We start from the raw sequence: 16558 nt of genomic DNA on the forward strand, positions 1-16558 counted from the left end.
TACCATGATGGATGAAGCAAAGGGCTGGTTCACACAACCAACTTATGCCAGGCATCTGGTGTGGTGAAAATAGCCTGTTTTTGGAAGGTGAAGCATAGAGGGCAGCAGGAAACAGGAAAAATGGCAATTGGTGGCATGCCCTAAACTTTGGTCACCAAGTGATCCAATGCTTTAGCATGTTGAGGTCCCCAAGCCACCCCAAATAACTCACACATCAAAGAGAAATTTTGTTTAAGGTTTTTTGGCATAATTTTGGCCACAGCTTTATTAAATACAAAAATGTGAGTGGTTGCTTAGGCATTGGTTGCGACTATCTGCCCCCCAGTGGGGGACAGACTGACATTTCGCAAGCCTGCGAAAGTCAGAAAAGGGGAAAACATTTGAGGGTAGCGACGGAGCAGGGAACCTGCCCTCAGCCTACCCCAAATGCAACCAGGGGCTCTTGCGTGGCCCTAGCCCCTTGACAGGGTTCGGACAAAAGCAATTGTGAGCCCCCGTATTCCTTTAACGAAATCCCTTGCAGCAGCAGCATTAGAGGGGCAGGCACAGCCAATCCATGCCCCTCAACCAACCAAACCATAAACCAATGCCTAACCGCAACCTTACAAGTTGTGACGATTTGCTACGCAGTGGGCAAAAACCAAATGGCACCAGCCAATCAGCCAGATGGACAAAATTCCTACCGGGCCCCTGCCCCAAGAGCAGACGACCCCATGACAGGCATAGCAAGGTCAAAGCAAACAACCCTAATTCTAGGGAGGGAGGGACGGGCAATCCGATGTACAGGGCGAAAAGAGGAAGCTCTACGCCTTGTGCAAGAAGTTTTAACATTTCTGGCTGTCAGTCACAAAATGGCAACATTAATTTCTTCCCAACAACAAGGGAAGCCCAATCACAACAGTGGCCAATGATCAATTAGACCGCCCCACAACTTTGGAGTGTCTTGTCAGCCCCCACCACAACACGTGCTCTCCATGAAGGAGAACACGCTTTGCAATCTGGGGATAGAAGGAGGAAAGAAATCAAAATAAAATGGATAGAAATTTGGTGCTCCTCAAAGCAGATATTTCATGTAAACAAGTTTTCCTCTGACATAGCTATCCCAGAAAATATTCTCTTCTCCTGTTTGATAAAAGAGACTGGTCACAAGCCAATAGTTACTTCATCATTCTTTGCCAGATACCCATCAAGATGCAAGCCTTCATGTATGGCATTTTCTATAAAGGAATCATGCTGTCCAGTTACCACAACCTAAGCCTAAGTCTTTTGAGTAGGAGGGTATAGGAGTGGTATAATACCTAAAGGGTTGAACTTGGATCAGAGATATCTCTCTTCAAATTCCTACGCAGCTGTGAAGCTCACCAGCCGACTTTGGGCCAGTCGCTTTCTCTTGCCCTGTCCTACCTGACAGGACTGCTGTGAAATGAAGTAAAAAAAACCAACACATTCTGCCCTGAGCTCCTGTGAGCAAAAGCAAGACAAAACGCCATAATTAAAAACATGGGTCAAACTGCCAAGACAGACCTTCTTCAACGTAGGAGCTTTAAAACTTGAAGTTTTGTGTTTTGTTTAAAGAGTCCTCTTCAACAACAGGAAAGAAAAAGAGATGAAGCGTTTTCTGTCACTTTTACAGAAAAGGGCCACTGATATCAAGTATATAATTTATACTAGTATTGTACTTGCAATTCCCTAGCACCTGCCTTCCTCCTGTGCTGCTTATTATTTTGCCATCTGCTGCTGTAAGTGGAAGTTTGAATATTGCAGATCATCTTACTCCAATCCTGTCAGCCATTCTTCAGCTCTTAGGACAACACCAGGATATAAAACCCCTGCCTTCTTCTTTACTTATTTATTTTATTTGTAACCCATTTAAATATCCCCAGAAGATAGAGTGAGGAACAGCAAGTAACTTTTAAATGTTAATTACAGAAACATCCCATGATAACAATAGCAATTATATATAAAATTATTAAACTCTCCATTTAATAATGTAAAAATATAACTCTTTGGTTGTTATATTCAGTTTCCCCTCAGTAGAAGTATGGACTTGGCAAAGAACTTTTATCTTCTATCTTTTATCCTAACCGCAAATCCCCCCAGTTTATTAGCCCTAGTACTTCACCACAAAAGTGCCTGGCTTAAAACCATCTACAAAAACTCCACTCTTTCGGCCTAAACCCACAACCCCTACTCACTATGGGCCTAACCAAAGCAAACGGTCTAATTTAATGTCTAAAATATATCGAGCATCAGAACTACCTAGCCACTATAAGGAAATTCTGCTCATGGTATGATCAATTTCCATCTCCCCATTTTGATTATCTGGCTCCACTCTTTCGGCCTATCCCCACAACCCCTACTCACTATGGGCCTAACCAAAGCAAACGGTCTAATTTAATGTCTAAAAGATATCGAGCATCAGAACTACCTAGCCACTATAAGGAAATTCTGCTCATGGTATGATCAATTTCCATCTCCCCATTTTGATTATCTGGCTCCATACCTGCACAAACTAGCTATCCCCAAATACAGACATGCTTTCACACTTGCAAGACTGAACATTTTACCATCTGCGGTACTTGAGGGCCGATTCCAAAACATCCCGCATGAGAAATGCCTTTGCCCCCGTGGAGACGGGGGCAGCGAAACAGTGGCTCACGTCCTCCTCTCTTGCACTCTCTACAAAGACCTGAGGAACGAGATCATCACCCCACTCGTACTGACCATCCCAGGGCGCACAACCACTGCCACAGTGTCCTTTCTCCTGTCAGACCAAATGGAGCAGATAACAGCAAAGGTTGCTAGGTTCTAATAACTAAGGAGATAGTACAAGAATACTTGGCTAGTTTAGGTGTATTCAAGTCTCCAGGGCCAGATGAACTGCATCCAAGAGTATTAAAAGAACTGGCAGATGTGATCTCAGAACCACTGGCAGTCATCTTTGAGAATTCCTGGAGAACAGGCGAAGTCCCGGCAGACTGGAGGAGGGCAAATGTTGTCCCTATTTTCAAAAAGGGGAAAAGAGAGGACCCAAATAATTATCGTCCAGTCAGGCTGACATCAATACCAGGGAAGATTCTGGAGCAGATCATTAAGCAAACAGTCTGTGAGCACCTAGAAAGGAATGCTGTGATCACCAATAGTCAGCATGGATTTCTGAAAAATAAGTCATGTCAGACTAACCTGATCTCGTTTTTTGACAGAATTACAACCCTGGTAGATGAAGGGAACGCAGTGGATGTAGCCTACCTTGATTTCAGCAAGGCATTCGACAAGGTGCCCCATGATATTCTTGTAAAGAAGCTGGTAAAATGCGGTCTTGACTTTGCTACCACTCAGTGGATTTGTAACTGGCTGACTGACCGAACCCAAAGGGTGCTCATCAATGGTTCCTCTTCATCTTAGAGAAGAGTGACTAGTGGGGTGCCACAGGGTTCTGTCTTGGGCCCGGTCTTATTCAACATCTTTATCAACAGCTTGGATGATGGACTCAAGGGCATCCTGATCAAATTTGCAGATGACACCAAACTGGGAGGGGTGGCTAACACCCCAGAGGACAGGATCACACTTCAAAACGACCTTGACAGATTAGAGAACTGGGCCAAAACAAACAAGATGAATTTTAACAGGGAGAAATGTAAAGTATTGCACTTGGGCAAAAAAAATGAGAGGCACAAATACAAGATGGGTGACACCTGGCTTGAGAGCACTACATGTGAAAAGGATCTAGGAGTCTTGGTTGACCACAAACTTGACATGAGCCAACAGTGTGACGCGGCAGCTAAAAAAGCCAATGCAATTCTGGGCTGCATCAATAGAAGTATAGCATCTAGATCAAGGGAAGTAATAGTGCCACTGTATTCTGCTCTGGTCAGACCTCACCTGGAGTACTGTGTCCAGTTCTGGGCACCACAGTTCAAGAAGGACACTGACAAACTGGAACGTGTCCAGAGGAGGGCAACCAAAATGGTCAAAGGCCTGGAAACGATGCCTTATGAGGAACGGCTAAGGGAGCTGGGCATGTTTAGCCTGGAGAAAAGGAGGTTAAGAGGTGATATGATAGCCATGTTCAAATATATAAAAGGATGTCACATAGAGGAGGGAGAAAGGTTGTTTTCTGCTGCTCCAGAGAAGCGGACACGGAGCAATGGATCCAAACTACAAGAAAGAAGATTCCACCTAAACATTAGGAAGAACTTCCTGACAGTAAGAGCTGTTCGACAGTGGAATTTGCTGCCAAGGAGTGTGGTGGAGTCTCCTTCTTTGGAGGTCTTTAAGCAGAGGCTTGACAACCATATATCAGGAGTGCTCTGATGGTGTTTCCTGCCTGGCAGGGGGTTGGACTCGATGGCCCTTGTGGTCTATTCCAGCTCTATGATTCTATGATTCTTAGCAGGGCCACTATCTAACTGTTGATTCAGGATCCTAAACTGTGCTTTTATACTAAATATGAATGGCATATTGCAATGTTTTATTGTTGCTATGGCCATCAGCCAACGCAAATAAAGTTTCTCTCTATCTATATTCAGCGCCAGGGAGGAACTTGCCTTCAGACCAATTGGGCCTGTCTGTGGGGTTTGCCTACCTCATAGCAATTGTCACAACTTGATGATGGAGAAGGCACTGGGCTGCGTCCTTAGTCTATGTGCATTGGCGGCGGGGGGGGGGGCGCTTCCTTGCTCCAAAGGATCAAGGTATCTCCTTAAAGAGACTGAGGACTTGCATGTGCCTGGATGCCCCCAGATGGGGTCAAGGGGTGGGCAGAGCCATGGCACCTCCAAAATGGTGATCTTGGAGGGTCGCCCTGCCAAATGATCGATAGGCAGACAGGTCGGTTGATTCAGGATACATGCTCAGTGACTACATCAGAGCTGGCTGACATCGGCAATCAATAAAGTTGTGGCCTGTTTTAATGCTATTTGGTTGTTCTGTGGTTATTGCAGCTTTAACCTACCTTGGCACCACTGCACAACGTGACCCAGAACCCTCTGCAAAGCATTCAGGCTCTGCTGCAGGCACACATGCAAAATACAGTGTTACCTCGGGTTAAGAAATTCGTTCTGGAGGTCCGTTCTTAACCTGAAGCACCACTTTAGCTAATGGGGCCTCCTGCTGCCGCTGCGCCGCCAGAGCACAATTTCTGTTCTCATCCTGAAGCAAAGTTCTTAACCCGAGGTACTATTTCTGGGTTAGCGGAGTCTGTAACCTGAAGCATCTGTAACCCGAGGTACCACTGTATATGTTTAATGTGCATACGCTGCTGTGTTTGTGTCCATTGTGTATAAAATGTTATGTGGAGGTTGGCGCCTGCAGAATGTTTGCTTTGCAGAGAAGTGTAAGCAAGTGCAAAGGGTCCTTTCGCAGCAAAAGCTGCAACAAGGGGGTGCAGTTTCTGTTTCAGTGTTTATGTTAATTGATGATTCATCCTTGGAAGTCCTGGTGTCTCTCAGAAGCTGCCAGCGCATTGAACAAGCCAGTTGCTTATCTGAATGTCTCTCTGGGACCAGAAAGATTATCATCATCATTATCATTATTAGTAATATTTACATACCGCCCTATACCCACAGGTCTCAGGGCGGTTCACAGGATAAAATCACAATACAAAAACACAAAATACATAATCAAAACAAAAACAACCCAATTAACACCCCACTCAAATAATCAGAGAGGGATAATAGAATTTAAAACACACATACACAATATTTGTAATGAAACATAAAAATAAGCACCCATCAGGTATCGTCAAGGAGTAGATTAAAAGATCAATTTAACTGTCTTTCAAACCAAAACATTTTAGTAGCCATTGGTTTTTTCCCCAGTTGCAACCATTCATATGGACTATATTATATTCATATTGGACTATATTACCAAGTAAGACCCTAAAGAAAATTGGACTGCATTGCTAGTTGTTTAAGAGCAATGTGTTGATTTTTATTTACAACTTTTTTTGTAACAGGACAGTTTGCCGTAAAACTTTGGAACTCTTTTCTTGCTGTGAGAGTTTACTGATTTATATTCTGCTGCACAAGGTCCAGATCAGGGAATTCTGCTCACATAACTAACAGTACAGGGGTTCCTTATGAAAAGAATGATGTGAAAGGGGTTCCGAGAAGGCTAAAAGTTTGAAAACCACTCCCTTGGACTCTTCAGTGAGCTTCATTGTGGGGCAAGAATTAATAGGCTCACATCGCAAACCAGTATCTGATAACCCTGAAACAAGAGAATGGTAACCCTTGCACCATTCATACTGAATACCTGACTGTAAATAAAAGTTTCAGCCCTGCTTAAAATTCACATGGTGGTATTTTTAATTTTTTTGCTTTTGCTTAAATGATGCAGCTGACACACTTGGCCACAGAACAGACAAGTATAGATCGACAATAAGGCTATGACCCGGAGATGTTTGTTCTGACCCAGATTTAGCTTCTCTGCCCCAACAGCAGATTTCAACAGAGCTGACCTGCTACATATGACAGCAGAGACCCAGGCCAGGCTGGCTGGAGCTTCACATTCAATTTCACAGCAGCTGTCATCCTTAGGGAAGAAATCAAAGGACAGCCTCCCTGACCTCAGCTGTCATTTCTCAATATTTCTTTTAATCCCTGAATACATTTCAGTGGCGCTTCCTGCATCACAAGGGCAGTACCCTGCACAGTCAAACTTGTTTTCAAACTATGGGATTTATGTGCACTGATAATTAAGACTGACATCATCTATATGGAGGCTATAACATCATATCCCCAACACAGCCTTTCTTAATGGCTTTGCAGGGCTTCTGCATCTGGCTTAATGTTTCCGCAAAAATAGGTTGACCTTTAGAATAAAGGGAGGGGGGGAGAGATGTTCGGAGCGTTAAACGATTCCCATTTGTAGCTCCACAAACGGCATATTTGGTACAATTTCCAATCTCCATCATTTCTTAACTGTCATGCCACAAATAGTCAATAAGCTATAAACATCTCTCCCTCGAGGGAGAAGGATGCAATCAAATCCACGCCCCAGCCTGCAAGTATACTGCACCCTTTTAAAACAAAGATCAGTGTCGATAGAAGACAACAGCCAATGCAATTGTAACAAATAGGAAATACATTATTATTGTTCTATTTATGAATTTGTATACTGCCCTTCATCTGAAGATCGCAGGGTGGTTTGCAACGGAAAAATACAAACAGAAACCAAGTGATAACTCCCCCTCCAACAAACACATTTAAAAGGACATTACCTATTGTAATCAGATAGTTTATAACTTTGCAAACTTTTGCAAAATTTGCAAAGACTACACAGAGGATGCGGGTGGCGCTGTGGGTTAAACCACAGAGCCTAGGGCTTGCCGATCAGAAGGTCGGCGGTTCGAATCCCTGCAAAGGGATGAGCTCCCGTTGCTGGGTCCCAGCTCCTGCCAACCTAGCAGTTCGAAAGCACGTCAAAGTGCAAGTAGATAAATAGGTACCACTCTGGCGGGGAGGTAAACGGCGTTTCCGTGCGCTGCTCTGGTCCACCAGAAACAGCTTAGTCATGCTGGCCACATGAGCCAGAAGCTGTACGCCGGCTCCCTCGGCCAATAAAGCGAGATGCGCGCCGCAACCCCAGAGTCGTCCGCGACTGGACCTAATGGTCAGGGGTCCCTTTACCTTTACACAGAGCCAAAGTGGTATGGTGGAATCTGCATGTGTGGGATTTGGACTACAGAGAGCTGGTTTCAAATGAGATTGATAGGCACCAGAGGTTGTCTTGTCTCATTATAAATCCAGCTGCTTCTGAATAAAGGGAGAGCGCAAACCACTGGGACCAGAACAGTGAATTTCTGCTTCCCTGGTCACAACCCAGGTTACAGGAAACCAGAGGACACGTCAGACTCCTTTAGTGGTTTGAGTCCTGCTGGTCCATTGGGAGGATTAAGTTATGCCTATATTTCACATGTTCTGAATGTTGATTTGTGTGTGTTTCTGCTCTATGGGATTTGTTCTATGGAATTCACTGGCTTGATTCAGATGTAATTCGAAAGCATGCAATGCATTGATTTGGCATTGCAAGCCAAAAATTCCCTTCCTCCTCTCCCATACTCTGATTCCCTCTGGCTGAAAGAAGAAGTCAAGGAAACCAAGTGAGAAGTGAGAAGGGGGCAGTAGGGGAAAATGTGCAAGTCCAAAGCTCATTCACATTACACCAGATCATACATTGGCACTAGGATCTTGGCGACCCTGGACAAATGAGAATTTGGGGGGCCCTTGAAGATATGAAAGCAAATCAGGCATAAAATGTCACTTAATTCTATAAGCTGCAAGGAAAGTATGGATAAAATGTATCATAATACATTCATTGTGCTCAATTCTTTATACCAACACTATAGTGTAAATTGGTTGCCCAGTTTGCTCCCTCATGAAGTCGCCACTGGTTGGCATTATGAGGTACATAAGTACTGCGATTTTTAAACAAATCAAAACTGTACAAATATTTTAGGGTTTTCTGTAAAATAGCACATGTAAGTAGGACAGGACAGACCAATGAAGAAGAAGAGGAGTTTGGATTTGATACCCCACTTTATCACTACCCTAAGGAGTCTCAAAGTAGCTAACAATCTCCTTTCCCTTCATCCCCCACAACAAATACTCTGTGAGGTGAGCGAGGCTGAGAGACTTCAAAGAAGTGTGACTGGCCCAAGGTCACCCAGCAGCTGCATGTGGAGGAGCGGGGAAGCAAACCCTGTTCACCAGATTACGAGTCCACCGCTCTTAACCACTACACCACACTGGCTCTTCTGCACATGTGAAATTGTCCCTGATAACCATCCGAAAAAAGACCAAATAGAATATTAGTGAGTTGGCTTTACTTTGGGCTTTAGAATCCTCTTTCAAAGCAGCAGATAAGAATTCATATATGTTCCACTCTTCCTTTGGAATGGAAGGGCTACACAGGTTAAAAACCAACAGAGAAATGAAAGAATACGAGGTTTGGAGATCTTCTCCCACTCCATTTCTGCCTGGTCTCCCTATTAGATGTGGTCCTTAAGAAAACCGAAGGTGATTTTAGCCCGGTTCACCATTTATCTTACCTGAGATGCAAGTCACTTAATGACTTAATTCCAGCACACCTAAACATCTTCAGTATGTCACACTTCATTTGACAGTGTTGTGCACATGGTACAATGCTGCAGATGTAGTGTAAGGTAAAAAGGTAAAGGGCCCCTGGATGGTTAAGTCCAGTTAAAGGGGACTATGGGTTGCAGCGCTCATCTCGCTTCAGGCCAAGGGAGCTGGCGTTTGTCCACAGACAGCTTTCCAGGTCATGTGGCCAGCAGGACTAAACTGCTTCTGGTGCAATGGAACACCTTGATGGAAGCCAGAGCGCATGGAAACGCCATTGACCTTCCCGCCACAGCAGTATCTATTTATCTACTTGCACTGGTGTGCTTTCGAACTGCTAGGTTGGCAGGAGCTGGGACAGAGCAACGGGAGCTCACCCTGTCATGGGGATTTGAACTGCCGACTATCTGATCAGCAAGCCCAAGAGGCTCAGTGGTTTAGACCATCTTTTACCTTAGATGTAGTGTACTCCATGATGAAGTACTATATTACAGTACTTCAAATATGCTGCACCTTTGTTTAGTAAAGCATTATCGCAAGGACAAGGCCTCAGTATAAGCTGAGTAGCATTATCCATTACTGAGATCCTGATTACGGAACCAATAAGTACCTTCTATTGATTTCTGGGAAATTTGTCTCCTTATTATGGGTCCAGCATTGCAAGGTCAGGCACTATGCTGAGCGATACAAACACAATTCAGCTCCCTCTCCTCTGTCTTTCCATAAAAATCCTTCCAGCTAAGAAGTGCAGCACCCACTGAAGGGTACTTGAGTTCACTGAAAAGGAATCAGAGCTGAAAGATTTAACCACTTGTCTGCTAGCTAGGAAGGTTCCTAACAACAACTGTGTAAGATATAGTTATGCTTAGGTATTGTAACAGAACCAAGCCCATCTCTCACTCTATAAAAACCTCTTGTCTGCTGTGGATGTTTTCCTTCTATCCAGCATTAGAGGCTAGCCCTTTTGTCTCTGCCCTACACCTATCCTAGAATTGATTTTAAAATAACTAGTTTGGGATGGGTTTTTGTCTCCATTTGCCTTCAGAATTTGGGTGCAAGTTCTTCCCTCATCTTTAGATCTGTAAGTCTATAGACCTATTGTTGTTGTTGTTTAGTCGTTTAGTCGTGTCCGACTCTTCGTGACCCCCTGGACCAGAGCACGCCAGGCACTCCTGTCTTCCACTGCCTCCCACAGTTTGGTCAGACTCATGTTTGTAGCTTCGAGAACACTGTCCCACCATCTCGTCCTCTGTCGTCCCCTTCTCCTTGTGCCCTCCATCTTTCCCAACATCAGGGTCTTTTCCAGGGAGTCTTTTCTTCTCATGAGGTGGCCAAAGTATTGGAGCCTCAGCTTCAGGATCTGTCCTTCCAGTGAGCACTCAGGGCTGATTTCCTTAAGAATGGATAGGTTGGATCTTCTTGCAGTCCATGGGACTCTCAAGAGTCTCCTCCAGCACCATAATTCAAAAGCATCAATTCTTCGGCGATCAGCCTTCTTTATGGTCCAGCTCTCACTTCCATACATCACGACTGGGAAAACCATAGCTTTTACTATACGGACCTTTGTTGGCAAGGTGATGTCTCTACTTTTTAAGATGCTGTCTAGGTTTGTCATTGCTTTTCTCCCAAGAAGCAGGCGTAGACCTATAGTCTGTGATATTATCAGTCTTAGGGGGGAAACCACTGGTGGTAGTTGTTTGTACGTAACTGGTCTCTCTTTTATACAGTAGATTATGCAAATACACTGGAAAGTCCAGTCCCAGAAGTGGGGACCCCTGCCCTGCACCCCAAAGTACCGCTTCTCATGACATCACTGGATGTTCTTCCCCCAGAAGTTCCACTCTGGAAGGTAGAATCCCAGATGCAGAGGTTATCTATGAGCACATGATGCACAAAAGACCGATAATTTAAGTCTTCTAAGGTTGCCAGAATGCCTTAGAGGGACATATGACCCCTCTATGGGCACAGGATCCCACAGTGGACCAATCAGAAGAGGTTTTGAAGCCCCTAAGTATAATTGTGGTGAATAGAAATAGACCCAAAGCAGTCTATTTCCAGTTCCCTCTCTGGGTTGGGCCAAGAGAGACATCTGACCCATCTACACTTTAGTCATCCAACCATGGACCAATCAGAAGATGTTCTGAATCCCTAGCCAATCAGCAAAGCGAACAACAATATTTGGTGCTAGAGTCCAGTTTGCATCCCCAGACATGTTCCGAGGAATAAACATAGGGGCATCAAGAGCACCCAGTGCCGGATTTACGTATAAGCTAAACAAGCTATAGCTCTTGGGGCCCTAAAAAAAATTAAAGGAAAAAACCTGGATGTACATTTCCAAAATATAAGATAAAAAACAATTACTTTGATAAAATACATATTTTGTTACGTGCAAATGGCTTTAGATAACTATTAGATCCATAAATTACTATATAGCATATATTCGACACAAAAACAGTGACAATTTGTTGTGGACAAAGGACAGCTGGACATATAAAGGGCCCCATTACCTTCAGTAACTTAGGGCCTCATCAAACCTAAATCTGGCCCTGAGCATCCCTGAGGTCTGTCTAAATCCTGAGAGCTGATTTTTTCTTACCAGTAAACGTTTTTGCTTGTTTTAACACTTGCCGAAGAATGTGGTGTAATGCAGCCTTGCAGAGCGGTTTATGAATAAGAAGATAAGAATCTGCCCAGATCATTTACATGTTAGTAAAATGTTAATTAAAGTTAAGTACATTTTATATACACATTTGCATTTCATGATCTTGCCTGAAATACCAGGAGAAAGACGGCTGTCTTGAGACACTTTAGAGTTGATATATGAGGAATCAATAGTAAAAAGCACTGTTGAGGACAGTTAAACTAGTGATCTGTCTACAGTTGTGTCCCTCAAGCGTGAAAAGGGAATAAGGATGAAAATAGGAAAACCTAATCTTTTCCAGGACTGCCTTCCTTTAGGAGTAGATAATAACAATGTGGTCACCTTCTTGTCCTTCATTGCGCATCTGCCCATGTGTACATGTCGTGGTTCAGTGCAAGGTCAGTTGAGAATCTGCATAATCTCCAGTAACAGTGCCCACAGGTGTGGAGAATGTGGACCAGCTGACAGCATGAACCAGCAATTTTGTACTTTGCCCAGTCAGCATTCACAGTCATTAAACGATGCTAGAAAATGTGCAGAATGGGCAATATAAATCACATACCGCTGCGTCACTGTGCTTCTTGATGCTTTGGGGTTGTGCAAAATGTAGTAATGGTGTCAGAATGTATTTAATTCCCAGCATATTTTCAATGCCAGTCTCTCACTAATCTTAAAAAAAAAATGCATACAAAACCCCATCAGAACACAAATCTTTGCAACGAAAAGATCACAATGTTCACAAACAGCAACATTTCCATTTATATGTACATTACTGTCATGAATTGGCAGGACTTTGGGGAGGAGAAGGATCCTGGCAAGGGGTTCAGCTGGGAGCGGGTCACACAGGAGAAAGCTGGCGATAGGGAAGGAGAGGCTGGTGTAGACCAGGCATCCCCAAACTCTGCCCTCCAGATGTTTTGGGACTACAAAGCCACTCCCGAACTAAGGAGGGGGGGTTGCGGGCTCACGCCCCCATCCACATCCTCGCGGGGCTGGCGCCATTAGTATTCATCTTCTGCAGCGCCAGCCAATCAGCTGGCGCTGGGATGTGGGCCCACCTGAGGGCACTTAAGGTCAGGGCAGCCCTGGCTCGCCCCTTTTCCTCCTTTGCAGCAGCCGCAGTTTCCCACCCACCCGCCCTTTAGGTGTGCATTCGGACTTTGCTATGGGCTTCGGCTGGTCGCCGCAAGGGGCCTGGTAAGAGTTTTTCCATTTGGCTAATTGGCTGGATTTTGAAGCCACTTGGTTTTTTCGCCTACCTCGTAGCAAACGTCACAACTCCTTGGTTTTGGCGGTTAGGCATTGGCCGGGGTATTGTTATGCAAATGAGGACGGGGGGGAGGATCGCCATCACCTCCCCCAATTCTTGAAGGGGAGTTCGTTAAAGGACTCCGGGGGGCGTCGCCTCATCCGAAACCTACGGAGGCTAGGGCCTAAAGCGCGCTCCCAAGCGGTAACCCCTCGGGGAGCGCCTAGGGATGTGCATCTTGGGGGCTCCCCCTGTTGGTGCTTAACCCTTCCCAGTTAGACCGGATAGTCTGTTAGGGCCAATGCCTAAGGCCAATACCGCTCTTACTTGTAATCAATAAAGTTGTGGCCATTTTTCGCCCATTAATCTAAATTCTGGTGTCCGGTGTCTTTATTTATTCCATCTGTGGGAGGGGGCGGGTATCGCCACGCAACCCCCATCATCCCTAGCTAACAGGACCAGTGGTCAGGGATGGTGGGAACTGTAGTCCCAAAACATCTGGAGGGCCGAGTTTGGGGGTGCCTGGTGTAGACAATACAGGGTGACAGAGGAAGATGAGGGGACAGAGGCTGGTGCACAGGAAGCCAAGCAGCAAGACCCCTCGCCAGAACCAGAGAGACTCTATAATAATAATAATAATAATTTATTATTTATACCCCGCCCATCTGGCTGAGCCTCCCCAGCCACTCTGGGCGGCTCCCAATCAGTGTTAAAAACAGTACAGCGTTACATATTAAAAACTTCCCTGAACAGGGCTGCCTTAAGATGTCTTCTGAATGTCAGGTAATTATTTATCTCTTTGACATCTGATGGGAGGGCGTTCCACAGGGCGGGCGCCACTACCGAGAAGGCCCTCTGTCTGGTTCCCTGTAGCCTCACTTCTCGCAATGAGGGAACCGCCAGAAGGCCCTCGGCGCTGGATCTCAGTGTCCGGGCTGAACAATGGGGGTGGAGACGCTCCTTCAGGTATACAGGACCGAGGCCGTTTAGGGCTTTAAAGGTCAGCACCAACACTTTGAATTGTGCTCGGAAACGTACTCTAGTCTTCACAATGGATCCTAAGACGTAAGGAACAGCGGGCAGGGCACTCCAGGAAACAGAGGTGGGCCAGGGCCTGCAGCCTAGTTCACTAGCTGGCCAGGTGGGGGTGGAGGCATGGGATCCCTCAGCTGGGGGAAGGTGAGGGCAGGTGAGGGTCACCTGCCTCATCAAGGCCAGATGCTGCAGTCAGCAGACACAGTATCAGAAGGCAGCAGAGCTGAGGTGCTGTGTCTGCTCAACTGCCTATGTTGAGGGACCTTGCCTGGGATTCTCCATGGACCTTCTTGGGTTTCTACTTCGAGATTGACTGCTGAACGCCTATCTTGGCTAACTTGGACTGACCCCAGACTGCATTTCCTGATCTTTGGTCTGGATTTATGTGGATTGGCTGTTGGACTTGGAACATCGCTTTGGCACACTGTCTGCCAGGTAGGCCAGGGAATCAGGACAATTGCCCAGAAAACCTATGAAACGTTGATTTCTAATTTTATAGGATACTGAAATGCACGGGGAACCTCCACAAGTACAGAACGCTCCCCATTCAGAAGATGACCATCCAGGAGTTAAGAGAGGGTGACTAGAGCACATCTCCTCCTCACACATCTACCTAACTTCTAATGGTAATGTCTGAAGAGGGTGGTAGTGACAGTTGCTTGTGATTTGAGTTCGGAAGACAGAAATGGCTGTGTACATGAATAAGGGTCTAAAGCAGAAGTGTGTTGAGCCTCTTTAAGCCTCTAAGCTCACAGACTCCTTTCTCTAGCTGTAAATATTTTCCTCAGAGTGGATGTTTCACACAAATCAGAACCAACTCTCCTTCTCTCCCTCCTGCTGTGGTGTAGTGGTTAAGAGTGGTAGACTTGTAATCTGGGGAACCAGATTCGCCTCCCCGCTCCTCCACATGCAGCTGCTGGGTGACCTTGGGCCAGTCACACTTCTCTGAAGTCTATCAGCCCCACTCACCTCACAGAGTGTTTGTTGTTGGGGAGGAAGGGAAAGGAGAATGATACCCGCTTTGAGACTCCTTCGGGTAGTGATAAAGAGGGATATCAAATCCAAACTCTTCTTCTTCTTCTTCTTGAACCATCTCTCCATATCTCTCAAACCCAAAGTGCTGGCTGCACCCCAGGGGCTCCAAGGAAACAGTGGGGCTGGGAGGCCTGTAGGACAGGACGAAGGGGCGGGGCTGGTAAATATAGAGGTGACACCTGGGGTTGAGCAATCACAGGACCCAGAGTTGCGACTGAGCGACCTGGCTGTGAGCGAGCCAGCGGTGTCAGACCAAATGGCCCCGACACAGCCAGCAGCCCCAGAAGTAGAACCAGAATACCCAACCGAGGGACAACCCAGGCCGCAACGCTAAGTAGGCGGCTGGCATATCTCAAGAACTACAAATGCTAACCTCCTGGGAGCAAGCGGAACTTAAAGGGGTGGGGTGTTGTCTAGAATAATAGGCAGGGAAGATTCTAAAAGGTAGCATCTGATTGGCAGTGGAGCCATCCAATCTGGCTCCAGAAGGGAAGTTTGAACTAGCCTATCAGGTGTGACCTAGGGTGTGGTTGTAGGATATATAGCCTGGGTCTGGGAGGGACTACATTTTAAGTTGTGGGTCAACATATCAGAAGACACAGCGATTCTTCAAACAGCTCTTGTTTATTCACAGGCCAGAACAGAACTGAACTGAAGGGTTCAGCCAGCCTGCATATATAGAGCTCCACTACAACGCAGCAGTAACCACTTTCTGTAACTATCCCATCACTGAACGTCACTTTCAATCCCTTATTTGCATATGTGGACCTGAGTGAAAACTATCTACAGCATCTCCCTGCTGGTCCAGGGTGGGAACTTCAGTTCATAACACTATAAGCCAGGACACACCTGGTGACTGATTGTTTTTATCAGACTACTCTGAAATACACAGGAACATTTAGAAAATTTGCATTTACCAAGGGGCACCAGGGCCGGTTAGCCTTTAGCAGTTAAGTGTTGTTTAAAAAGAAAGGAGTGTTGGAGAAAGCTGGTGGTGAACTCAGTTTGGCTTTAAATAAGCTCATTTTGGGATGGGGTCAAGCATGATTTGTGAAACATTGTCAATCTCTGCTCTTTAAAGCTTGCTTTTGTATAATCTATTGATTCACAATTTTAAATTAATAATAATAATAATAATAATAATAATAATAATAATAATAATAATTTATTATTTATACCCCGCCCATCTGGCTGGGCTTCCCCAGCCACTCTTGGGCGGCTTCCAAAAAAATATTAAAATACTGTACTACATCAAACATTAAAAGCCTCCCTAAACAGGGCCGCCTTCAGATGTCTTCTAAAAGTCTGGTAGTTGTTGTTCTCTTTGACATCTGGTGGGAGGGCATTCCTCAGGGAGGGCGCCACTACCGAGAAGGCCCTCTGCCTGGTTCCCTGTAACTTGGCTTCTCGCAGTGAGGTAACTGCCAGAAGGCCCTTGGAGCTAGACCTCAGTGTCCGGGTAGAACGATGGGGGTGGAGACGCTCCTTCAGATATACTGGACCGAGGCCGTTTAG

This window comes from Podarcis raffonei, chromosome 13 (genome assembly GCF_027172205.1).
Source record: "Podarcis raffonei isolate rPodRaf1 chromosome 13, rPodRaf1.pri, whole genome shotgun sequence".
In the NCBI taxonomy this organism is placed as follows: Eukaryota; Metazoa; Chordata; class Lepidosauria; order Squamata; family Lacertidae; genus Podarcis; species Podarcis raffonei.